Here is a 12,184-nt window from a genome sequence, read left to right on the forward strand (position 1 = left end):
ACTGTCCCCCAGCTTGCCTAAAAGGACGATCACCAGACGCACAGGCTGCTGGGAAGATACAATGTTGGCAAACAGGGAGCTGGTTCCAGGAAAGAAGGGCACATGAGCAAACATGATGGCCCCTTTATGAGAGGTAATTTACTGAAATGCACAGCGATTACCTGCTCATCCAGCCCTGGTATAATTAAAAATGGCAGGCTAGGGGCTCTGTTTCCCCCGGCGCTGGCAGAGAAGCCTGGGTTTCGACTTGTGAAGCTTGAGGTTGGATGTGGGAATTGGCTTGGAGTCATAGACGATGAGAGGGACATTAGGATATTATCAAGCCCGTGAACCCAACTCCGGGAAGGACACAGCAGAGCGAGAGAAAAGGTACCTTCAAAAGAGGCTGGTGTTCAGTGGGTACGGGCTTTTCTTTTGGGGTGAGGAAAAAAATGTTTTAGAACTTGTGAGAGGTGTTGGTTGTGCAACATCGTGAATGGATTAAATGCCACCGAATCGTTCTCTTTAAAATGGTTAATTTTATGTTGTGTGAATTTCATCGAAAAAAAAATAAAAAGGGTGAATCCCAATGAACCCAGGTCGTTTACATTTCAGAAGCTCTAATGCCTAACTCAGGGTTTGGCTCAGAGTAAATGCTTAATAAATGTTTATTGAAAGAACAACCTAACATTTGCACAGTCAACAAAGCTCTTTGTTATACATTAGCTCATTTCATTTTTAAAGAACCCTCTGAGGTGGGCAGGGGTAAGCATTCTCGTGTTGTAAAGGGGAAGCTAAGGCTTTGAGAGGAGTGTGGTTTACACAATGTCACGTAGCTAGTGACAGCAGTGCCAGAATTCAAACCCAAAAGTCTTTGACTCCAAAGTCTGTGCTTGTAAAGCAATACTATTTTGTCTACCTCATGGCTTTCAGGATGGGAAACAAAGCAATAGGGTTTTAAAATATGTTCTCCCCCCTTCTTTTTTTTTAGGGTATTTATTACTAAAAGTGTTTTAAAACTGGACCATTGAGTAAAGTCACTCCATCTCCTACCATTCCTAGCACAGCGCTTGATAAATATTTGCTGGCTCATTCAGCTGCAGCTGCAGAGACCTACCTGTGGTTGCTGTGGCGACTGTCTGGGCCAAAGCTCAGGCAGCTGGAAGTATCAGTGAATCCAGAAGATTTCAGCTGTTCAGGGTCTGTGAGAAGGAGTCAAGGTCTGGGGTTTGTGTCCTCTGCATAGCAATGGCACTGCAATGGACGAGCCTGGTGCAGGGCTGGGCTGTCTCGCCACTGTCACCTGCCTGTTGAGGGATGATGGTGGTTGTTGAGAGGCTGGATCAGACCCCAGAGGTGGCATGGATGTGATATATTTGTTGGACTTACACAGTCTTGTATTTTATTTCCATCTCTGTTCCTTCCTTCCATGAGATCTTGGGTGTTGCTTCATCAACCCTGAGTAATCGTTTCTTCATCTGCAAGATGGAATAAGAAGGCCTACCTCACTGGGCTCGTGTGGGTGAGGAGAACTGAAGAGTCTGAGAGCACCAGCGTGGTGCTTGGCACGAGCCAGAGGCTACAGAAAACACTGCCCTCCCACACTCCACCTTGGAGAGACTCAGAAAAGAGCAAGCTTCATTTGAAAAAAAGGAAAACAGCTCAGGCAATGGGGTGGCTTAGAGTGAGTACCCTCAATGGGCTTGATCAGACCTCTGGCCAAAGACCCTTTTGGGGATGGGGTGAAGGTTGGTTGTTGCAGGGTAAGGGAAGTTGCTGTCTTTGGGAGGGGCGCCTGGCTGTGAGGTGACCTCTAGTCGTATTTGGCATAAGGGGAGAGGAGGGAACCAGGATTGGTAAGGAAGAGGGCTAAGAGACTGCCAAAGGTCTCCCTGTTTTGCCAGGGTTCTGGCTGGTGGGAAGCTGGGCCAGGAAGGTAGGGACAGGAGTAATCATCCTCTATGATTGCAGGGCACTCTACTGTGCACACATGCCTTCCACTTCTTCCATCTGCCATGTCTTTCCAAGAACCCCTATGGCCCTGGGCTCAGAGCAGAGCTGAGTGCAGAAATGAAAATCTATGGCCCTGTGTTCCAAAACAATGAAGAATTTCAAGATGGTGGCAGTGGCAAAATCCTTCTCCAGGAAAATTCTTTCCTTGGCCCAATGTGTAAACACTTGCTGAGGTCCTGTGGAGTTCCATAAGTGCTGATGATATTGATGATGATGATAAGTATATAAGCTTCATGTTAGGACAGTTTTTGTTTTTGTTTTTTCTGAGACAGAGTCTTACTCTGTCACCCAAGCTGGAGTGCAGTGGCCTCCATTATGGCTCACAGCAGCCTCGACCTCCCAGGCTTAAGCAATCCTCTTACCTTAGTCTACCGAGTAGCTGGGACTACAGGTGCATGCCACCATACTTGGCTAATTTTTGTATTTTTTTAGTAGAGGCAAGGTTTCACCATGTTGCCCAGGCTGGTCTCAAACTCCTGGGCTCAAGCAATTCTTGCCCGTCCATCTCTGGAAGTGCTGGGATTACAGGTATAAGCTACCGTTCCTGACCTTACGACAATTTTATTTTTTGAATTTAATTTAATTTTTTTTAGATTTATTTTTATTTATTTATTTTTATATTATACTTCAAGTTCTAGGGTACATGTGCACAACATGCAGGTTTGTTACATATGTATACATGTGCCATGTTGGTGTGCTGCACCCATTAACTCATCATTTACATTAGGCGTATCTCCTAATGCTATCCCTCCCCCATCCCCCTACCCCACGACAGGTCCCAGTGTGTGATGTTCCCCACCCTGTGTCCAAGTGTTCTCATTGTTCAATTCCCACCTATGACTGAGAACATGCGGTGTTTGGTTTTCTGCTTAGGACAATTTTAATACTTATCATTTAATAAACACTTTATTGCACATGGAAGTTACTTTGGGGGAACTCCTAGTTGTAGAGTTGGCTCCTGAAACAGACTCACTCATAGGCATTTATTTCTAGAATAATGTTGTCAGGGTACAGAATTGTACCCTTTAGGTGGGACACAAAACCTAAAATGACATCCTTTTCAGGTGTAATTTGTGTCTGGTATCTGGCATCAAATATTGTTGCATTTAAAAAGTAGATTCAAAATGAACAATGATAGCACAGTGATTGTGAAGATGAAACAAAGTGACTTAAGTTGCCTGACTTGATCATTCTAGGTGGCCGTCGGAGTTTATTTTTGTTTAAAATCTAAAACAATGAAACAGAGTGTGAAATGTGAGGTGTAATATTTGTGTTTCGTAAGTGTATATTTTAGTTAATGCTTGAATTTTTTACTGAATTCAATAATGTTTTTAAAATTGAAACTTACTTTTTAATTATTTTAAAATGACAGAACAAAATCCAGATCATGGATTTATCAATGTTGTACCATTTGCTAACATTTTGCACTTATTAAATCCTCTCATTGGTCTCTGAATAATTATTTACATAAATTATTGTATTAGAATGTCACCAAAGGAACCAAAGGATCAAAGTTCAAACTGATAGGTATATTTAAACACAATTAAGTAAATAATTGTGCCTTGTTGTCCTGTAGGAACTTATAGTAACTTGCAGTATCTTGCAGTGTTGTGAAACCAGCAACTTGTTCACAATTCTTCTGAATTTCTCGGGAAATTTGAAGTGGAGTACCTGTACCAACATGAAATGGTACGAATTTAAGTGAAGCTCAACAACAAAAAGCAAAAAGAACCAAAGAGGAAGCAACTGAAACAACATCTGGATGTATTTAAAAATATACAGTGCCTCTAGAATCAGGTGTCATTAATGAAAATTCTCAAGAAATGCCACCGGACATAGCCAATGCACCCATACTATTGTTATTCATTTCCTGCTTTTTACAGAAAACAATTTTGTTGCATGGAAGATTGGTGAGTTATAAAAAGACCTGCCCTGGGAGAATGGCGTGAACCCAGGAGGCGGAGCTTGCAGTGAGCCGAGATCGCGCCACCGCACTCCAGCCTGGGTGACAGAGCGAGACTCCATCTCAAAAAAAAAAAAAAAAAGAAAGAAAGAAAAAAAAAGACCCGCCCTGGGTGTCAAGCACAGTAGTTACACCGCTTGTTCTGGCCCCTCTGCTTGGGATACGTGGGCAGGGTGCCCTGGTGGTAGGGCCTTGGTCACCAGCCAAGTCAGTTCCCATGGGATCCTCTTTCTGAGCTGATGCCCACTCCCTTGAAGAAGGGACTTCTATTCAGGCCTCTCGTTGCAAGGAGCAGAAACCCACTTAGGCTGGCTCAAGTCAACCGTGTTCAGCTGTTCAGCATCCTGTTTCACAGGCATGTCCCAGCCTCTCTTGGGGTATGACTCGAGGCTGGCAGGGGAGACCCAGGGAATGTCACCAGTCTTTGGGGTTGCCTCAGCTCAAAACAGTCCCTCCTTTCAGCTATTTTTCTTTCTTTCTTTTTTTTTTTTTTTGGGATTGGGTCTTGCTCTGTTGCTCAGGCTGGAGTGCAGTGATGTGATCTCGGTTCACTGCAACCTCCACCTCCTGGGCTCAAGCAATCCTCCCACCTCAGACTCCTGAGTAGCTGGGACTACAGGCATGTGCCACCATGCCTGGCTAAGTTTTAAATTTTTTTTTGTAGAGACAGAATTTTGCCATGTTGCCTAGGCTGGTCTCGAACTCCTGAGCTCAAGCGATCCACCTGCCTCAGTCTCCCAAGGTGCTGGGATTACAGGCGTGAGCCACCTCGCCCGGCCTCCCTCCTTCCACTTTTAGGTAGCTGTGTTCAGAGTGGGTCATCCAGCAGAGGCAAACAGGTACAAAGTTGCTTCCAAGGCCCTGTGGGAAATTCTTATTAATTCAGTTGACAAATATGTGTTAAGTGCCTTCTTTAAGGACAGACAATGTCAGACCAGACTCAGAGGCTGTCTTACTGGGGGAGCTATGGCACACATGAGCATGGCCAGAATTCAAGGAAGGGTGGGAGAGGGGCTCTAAGAGAGAGGCAGGTGAGTTGTTAGGGGTATGTGAAGAAGGGTGAGAGAACTTTGCCCCAGGGGTCTCCAAGAGGGGCTGGGGGCCTTTGTAGAAACTGAGATGTGCCAGGAGAGAACATCTTCTAAAGAATGGCATGCTTGGCTGGGCGCAGTGGCTCACACTTGTAATCCCAGCACTTTGGGAGGCCGAGGCAGGTGGATGACTTGAGGCCAGGAGTTTGATACCAGCCTGGCCAATGTAGGGAAATCCCGACTCTACTAAAAATACAAAATTCAGCTGGGCATGGTGGCACACACCTGTAGTCCCAGCTACTTGGGAGGCTGAGGCAGAAGAATCGCTTGAACCCGGGAGGCAGAAGCTGCAGTGAGCTGAGATTGCACCACTGCACTCCAGCTTGGGTGACAGAGCAAGATCCTGTGTTTAAAAAAAAAAAAAAAAAAAAAAAAAGACTGGCATGCTGTGTTTATTTATACCAGCTCTGTGACTTTGAGCAAGTCCCCCCTGCCTTCTGGGACACAGCTCCCTCCTCTGATGAAGCGGGGTGAGCGGGCCAATGGTCTGACATTGACATTATGGGCTGAATGTAATGAGGATAAAGTCAGGCAATCGCAGATTGCCAGCCCCCATCCAGAGTTAAGTGCTTAATAAACAGTGGCTGATGGCATGTTCGCAGGGTCTCCCAGGAACTTCCCCTTCACTGGTGGTTTTCTGCCCTGACGCAGAGTAGAATCAAGGGCTTAACTCAGACCTTCACTCAGAAAAGGCCTTTCTGCAGGTGCTGAGCTAATTCTGGGGTTCTCTGATGAGTGAGCCCAGTCCACGCTTGGAATTTCCAGAGGAACAAATACCGTGGCCCTTGCACAACCTTCCTCAAATATACACTGTCTCAGTGGAGCTTTTGAGAGAAGCTGAATAGCTCTTGTAAAATATAAACTGTCATTTTTGTTGCTAATAATAATAATGACAGTAAATTCCTAGGCTCCTGCCTTGGAATCATAGCCTATCTGGAGGCAAATTTCATCATCACCCAAGGACTGGCCCAGCACCAGGAATAATAACTTCAGCATTCCTTATGCCTCAGAGGTTCACTAGGTCCGTGTACGTGCCTTTCTGACTCACCTCTAGATATGGTGGTGCCTCTGCTGCAGGACGGCTTGCTCTTTCACTGCCGTTCACGACTATTTCATGTCTCTCAGGCACTTTAGCTGTATACCTAATTTAATCCTCTAGCAACCCTGTGAGGGAGGTCATCTTAGGGATGACTGCGATTGGAACCCCGTTCTGTCTGCGTTCAGAGCCCAAGCTCCTAAGCACAGCCTCTTTGCTGTTTGACGGAAACAGTTCCAGCTCTGGGAGGTGCAGGCCAAGATGAGCATCCTGAAACAGGCTTCTCTGAAAGGAAAGAACATAAAATAAGGGCCTTGACCCAACTCAATGAAATGTCTTATGCTCAGTCACCACTGAGTGAGAATCTGTTAAAATCTGGTCAGTCCTGTGCTGAACTTGCCTGGAGCACTTTCCAGGTAGAGAGAAACTGGTGAATGAAGAAAATGCATCATGATGATTGCAAAGGAAACACTTAATCTATGGAAGATAATACCTTGTTTTGAGGCATTTGCAAATACTTTCTGAGACATCCTGTTCCACGCCAATAATGGATGGACTAACCTCAAATTGTTCTTATTTGTTCATTAACGCAAGTCCCCCAAGGGCTTGCTATGCAACACTTTATTAGCCTGGACCGAGTAATATATTTTAAAGTAATAAAACTACATTATTTTAAAATCATTTTTTAATGTGGACTTTCCAGCCATTGACTGCCCTCTCTGATAGGTCTGAATTAGGGAGTTTTAATTGTGTGTAAAAGAGCAATAAAATCATCATTATGAAAATGATGGGGTGCCTCCTTCACAGCAGGCACTGTGCTGGGCCTTAACCCACTCAGCCTCACTAATCTCGCCATGTGGGCGCCACATGCCCTCACTGCACAGACAGAACTCATGCTCGGAGGGATTCAACTCCTTGCTAATGAATGGGGGAGCCAGGACTGAAACCCAGGCGTGTCAACCTCTGTTGGGGCTCAGAAAATGATACTCCTCAATATGATGCTTTGACATGCTGGACTAAAGAAGTAGCCTCAAGGTCTCTTGACCTTCCCTACCCCTCCTACCTTCCTGTTTCTCAACCCCTTGTCTCTCCCAAAACACAGGACAAGGCTGTTCTCTGAAGTTCCCTCGTTCACCTAGAAACCGGATGGCCAAAGAGGAACACAATTGCCTTCCATCCCTTCCCTGAAATTTCATTACCCAGCGGATTAAAACTCATATCACAGAGGAAGAGATTGAAAATTAAACATCACACCGATGACCCATACTTCGGAGCATTGACCCAAATTGTCCGTTTTTAGGTCCCACTCCATCTCCAAAGATAATTATTTCCTAACCATTGTCTGAGCATTGGGCCCATTCATTCCTCTTAAAAATCATTTGCTGGGCCAGGCGCAGTGGCTCACGCCTGTAATCCCAGCACTTTGGGAGGCCGAAGTGGGAAGATCATGAGGTCAAGAGATCGAGACCATCCTGGCCAACATGGTGAAACGCTGTCTCTACTAAAAATACAAAGATTAGCTGGGCATGGTGGCACATGCCTGTAGTCCCAGCTACTCGGGAGACTGAGGCAGGAGAATTGCTTGAACCCAGGAGGTGGAGGTTGCAGTGAGCCGAGATCATGCCACTGCACTCCAGTCTGGCGAAAGAGCGAGATTCCATCTAAAAAAATTTATATATATATTTTTTCTACCCCTCAAAACAGCCGTTTTCTCCTCCATCTCCTCTTCCCTGATGAAGAAGGGTATATAAGCGTCTGGATCTCATTGGGTTTGGGTCATCATGTTCTTGCAATTCCCCTGTGCTTATGCACATTAAATAAATTTGTATGCCTTTTCTTCTTATTAATCTGCCTATTGTAAATTCATTTTCAGTGAACTTCGAAGGGCAGAGGGGAAACTCTCCCTTGGCCCCTACCCCTGCAAGGTCCCACTTTTCCGACAACACTCCTTGGACACAGCTGAGGTACGAACATAATATGGTCCTGAATGAGGATGAGTTTTGGGTGCAGAAGACCTGGGTTAATAAAAATAGGAAGGTAAGAAAAGAAAAGAAAAATCAAGACACATCATAGGACTAGCTTCCTATTATTTATCAACTCAGGATTGACCACCCCTATGGGCCAGACAGTTGTACCCATATGTACCAGGTGGGTACACGAAGACACGAGAAGCGCTGTGGTGAGTCATTTTGCATGTCAGCTTGCGTGGAGTATGCCGACTCATTGTTTGGTCAAACACTGGTCTGGACATGGTGGTATAGGTATTTTTTAGATAAGATTAATGCTTACATCAGTAAAACAGGTTACCCTCCATACTATGGGTGGGCCTTGTCCAATCAGTTGAGGGCATTAAGAGCAAAGATTGAGGTTTCCTAAAGAAGATGGAATTCTCCTTGAGACTACAACATAGAAACCCTGTCTGAGTTTCCAGCCTGCTGCCTTGTGGAATTCGAACTCAGGACTCCAGTCTATGGCATTAACCCTCACTTAAATTTTCAGCCTGCCAGCCTGCCCTGTGGATTTCAGACTTGCCAGCCACACAATTCCTTAAAATAAATCTCTCTGTCTCTGTCTCTTTCTCTCTGTCTATATACACACATGCATGCGTATACACATATATATGTATGCATCTATATATTTATATCTGATCTCACAGTGCGTATTGGTTATTCCTCTGTAGAACTCTGCCTAATACAGCTGAAGATGTGTTCTCTTACTTCAGAAAGCTTGTATATTACTGGGGGACAATCAGTACAGAAGTCAACAATTACAGAAAGGGGACTAGGGTAATATGGTGGCCAATGTCCTTGTGAGTAGTGGTGACAGAGGGCTACAAGTTAGAGACTGCCAAGGGAAAGTCAAGAGCAAGGGAAACAGAGATGAAGGAGGTTCAGCCAGGCCCCATCACCTACCCACACTAAACCTGGAGTCTCTTTTCCCTTCAGTCTTAAAAATATTTTATTTCTGTACTTCAATGGATGCAAGCCCCTAAGTCCTGAAGGATCTGTTGTTTGTTGTATTATCCCAAGCAAGGATTAGCCTAGAAGGGACCTCACCTCCCAACAATGAAATGCAGCTCTTACATTTTACAGATTGGGAAACCAAGTCCCTGAGAGCTTTCTATTAAAGGGACAGAGGTGCTGGATCATGGTGAGCAGGAATATGTACCCACAGGAGTAATAGCAGCTGTTCGTACAAATTTTATTCTAATGCACCTTCTTGTGATTGTGTTAAATGAATTCCAGGATTTTTACCAAACTTGACTCTTTTGAGAAAGAACCAAAGGAGCTAAACCTAACAACTCTTGGGGACTGATGTGCAAATGCCACTCCTGAGCTATGGGGGCTCCAGGTCCACCTCACATTGCCCCCTGCAGTCACCCTAGTCCAGCCCTATCCCCCGGGCAGGTTGTCCCTGCAGACTGGCAAAGTCATTCCAGGTGTGGTCTCAGAGAACCTCTCTTTGGAATGGTAGAAGGGTTTGTAGCCGTAAGAGCTGATATCAAGGAGGCTTCTAGAAATCTAGAAAATTTAATTCCCCAGAAAGTGTCTGAGAATTAGTTTCTCCTCTAGAGTCCTTTTTTTAGGAAGCACCGGAGTCCATGCTTGTTCTTATATTTTTATCCATATATCACCTCAATTAAGGCACCAAAGTCCTGTGAGAAACACCAGCTCGTGCCGTCTTGTCCTCCCCCACTCTTACTGGATAGTAGGGAGAGAAAAGTGGAGATTATTCCGCATTTTACAGAAAGAGAAACCAAGGTGCAGAGGAGGGTGTAACTAGCTTCTGATCCTGGGCTACACCCATGGCAAACTGGGAAAGGTGTGCCAGGAGGAGTCGCCGCAGGCATTGGCCCCAGGGAAGCCCTGCTTTGTCACTGTGAGAGGACAGGGCACCACCTAGGCTGACCTTGCCAATTAGAACCAGTTCTTCTGCTCCAAAGACACCCGGGCCAGTGAGGGGTGCACATGTGGACAAGCTTTAAAATCATAATTCTTCCCTCTGACAGTTCCCTGAGGTCCAAGACATCATGTGTGGTAGTGATGCTCTGTGACCCTCTGGCTCCCTAGCCCAAGGATGTGGGGAAGAGTTGCACCCTAAGTCTCTTCTTGCTGTGGGCAATAAGGATTGCAGCCATTAGCCTGACTCGGTGGGAGGGACATCATCTGCTAAAGTAGGAAGGGCATGTGGTTTGGATACCTGACTTTTAATCCCAATCCTTTTTTTTTTTTTTTTTTTTTGTGAGATGGAGTCTCGCTCTGTGGCCCAGTCTGGAGTACAGTGGCGGGATCTCAGTTCACTGCAAACTCCACCTCCTGGGTTCAAGTGATTCTCCTGCCTCAGCCTTCCAAGTTGCTGGGATTACAGGCACCTGTCACCACGCCCAGCTAATTTTTGTGTTTTTAGTAGGGACAGGGTTTCACCATGTTGGCCAGGCTGGTGTTGAACTCCTGACCTCAGGTTATCTGCCTGCCTCGGCCTTCCAAAGTGCTGGGATTGAAGGTGTAAGCCACCATAGCTGGCCATTTCTTTTCTTCTTCTTTAAACTAGCTGTGTGACCTTAGGTAAGTTACTGAACCCTTCTGAGTCTCAGTTTGTGCCTCTGCCTCTGTAAAACAGAAATAGTAAAAATAACTACCCCCAGGGGCTACCAGTGACTTCACACAAAGTCATGAATGTGCTCATGTTCTGTAGACTGTAAAGCACTCTGCCAACATTCACTGCCATTCTTTCTTGATATGCTCTAAAGGAGATGGGGGAAAGGAAGGATCCAGAGCTGGGAAATTCTGCTTTCTCGAATCCTTTGTTGTTACAGTGAGGCCATAGTCCAGAGAGTTTAAGCAGCCACCTCTAAAGCACAGAGGGCAGGAGGCAGGGTTTGGGCTGGGCAGTGAGCGTGGGTAGGGAATGAGGGGGACTGTGCTGGTGCCCAGAGACTGGACCATGATGAGACCCTGGAGGAACCCTGCAGGAGGGTACTAAGGGCAGAGGCAGCGAGGTAGGGGGAGGCCAGGCGGGCAGTGGGCTAAGGACACAGTGCTGTTGAGTGGGGATATGCCAGCTCTGGTTACCAAAACCCATGTGGGGGTTTCTGAGTACAAAGGCATGTGGCTGGTGCAGCTCCCGCTGAGCTATGACGGCAGCTTTGGAAACATGATAAAATAAACACACGACGTGGGTCTTCAGACCACCCCAGATTAGCAGCTAAAGAGGTAGATGGATAGAAGAAAATGCAGAGGTTTTCAAAGAACAAAAATACAACAAGGCAGCACATCCATCCCCGAGGTTGAGAAATGTGGGCTGCACGAGTTACCGCATCATCAGAACTGTGCCCGAGTCAGCTCTGGGGAGAATGTAGAGCACGTGGGGCACGGAGGCAGGGCGCGTGTACCTATGAAGCGCTGCCCCCACACACATCCCTTAAAGGAGAGTTTCCCTAGAAATGACCTAAGAATTCTGGTAACAAGAGTTGTCATTCAAGATAGGCCTGACTCATTTCTCCCATGAAGGAGGAACTGAACAGTCAGCAGCAGAGATTAGAATTCTTATCCAGGCAGATCTTGAGTGCTTCCCTCCCTCCTACCAAAGTATTCTCTCTTTTGGCATCTCTCTGCCTCATATTTCACCATTACAGATTGATCCTTTTGCCTTGTCAGTCTCCAACAGTTCTCTATACAAACGCAAATGTTTCTGGAGAGGCAGGCCACAGGTCAGTCCAGACTGTGAACCCAGCTCAGGCAACCAGGAACCAGGACTGGTTCCATCAGGGGCATGAGGGCCCACAAGAGTGAGCGAGGGAGAAGGATGAGGACAGTGATTTTTGTTGTTCCCACTGTACAGATGAGGAAACTGAGACTCAGAGGAGTAAAGAAAGCAATGAGCAATCTGACGGTGGGGAAGGCCAAACCTCACTTCCTCCTCCAAAATTGTGTGTCTTCAGAATACGTTCAAGGGCAACTCCACACTCTGTGTTTCAGAGAAAACAATCCTTCATGGCTGTGCCCACACTCTCCTCCCACGCCATCAGATGTGCAGGCAGCGTGGGGTCTCTCCAGCGACCCCTGTTCAGATGGCCCATTCAGAAACTGGACATAACTGTGA

The 12,184-nt window shown here is 46.1% G+C and overlaps 1 long non-coding RNA gene across 2 annotated transcripts; it reads left to right on the forward strand.

The window, feature by feature from the left end:
* The first annotated feature begins 47 nt into the window (after window positions 1–47).
* LOC102136251 (uncharacterized) lies at window positions 48–7,929 on the forward strand. 2 transcript variants are annotated; one of them, XR_010588134.1, is made up of 3 exons: window positions 48–369; window positions 1,414–1,663; window positions 1,951–7,929. It is a non-coding gene; the product is annotated as an uncharacterized lncRNA (long non-coding RNA). The 2 variants fall into 2 exon arrangements; XR_012415105.1 differs by having other exon boundaries at window positions 48–1,663.
* Window positions 7,930–12,184: the final 4,255 nt, after the last annotated feature.

This window comes from Macaca fascicularis, chromosome 7, assembly GCF_037993035.2.
Source record: "Macaca fascicularis isolate 582-1 chromosome 7, T2T-MFA8v1.1".
In the NCBI taxonomy this organism is placed as follows: domain Eukaryota; kingdom Metazoa; phylum Chordata; class Mammalia; order Primates; family Cercopithecidae; genus Macaca; species Macaca fascicularis.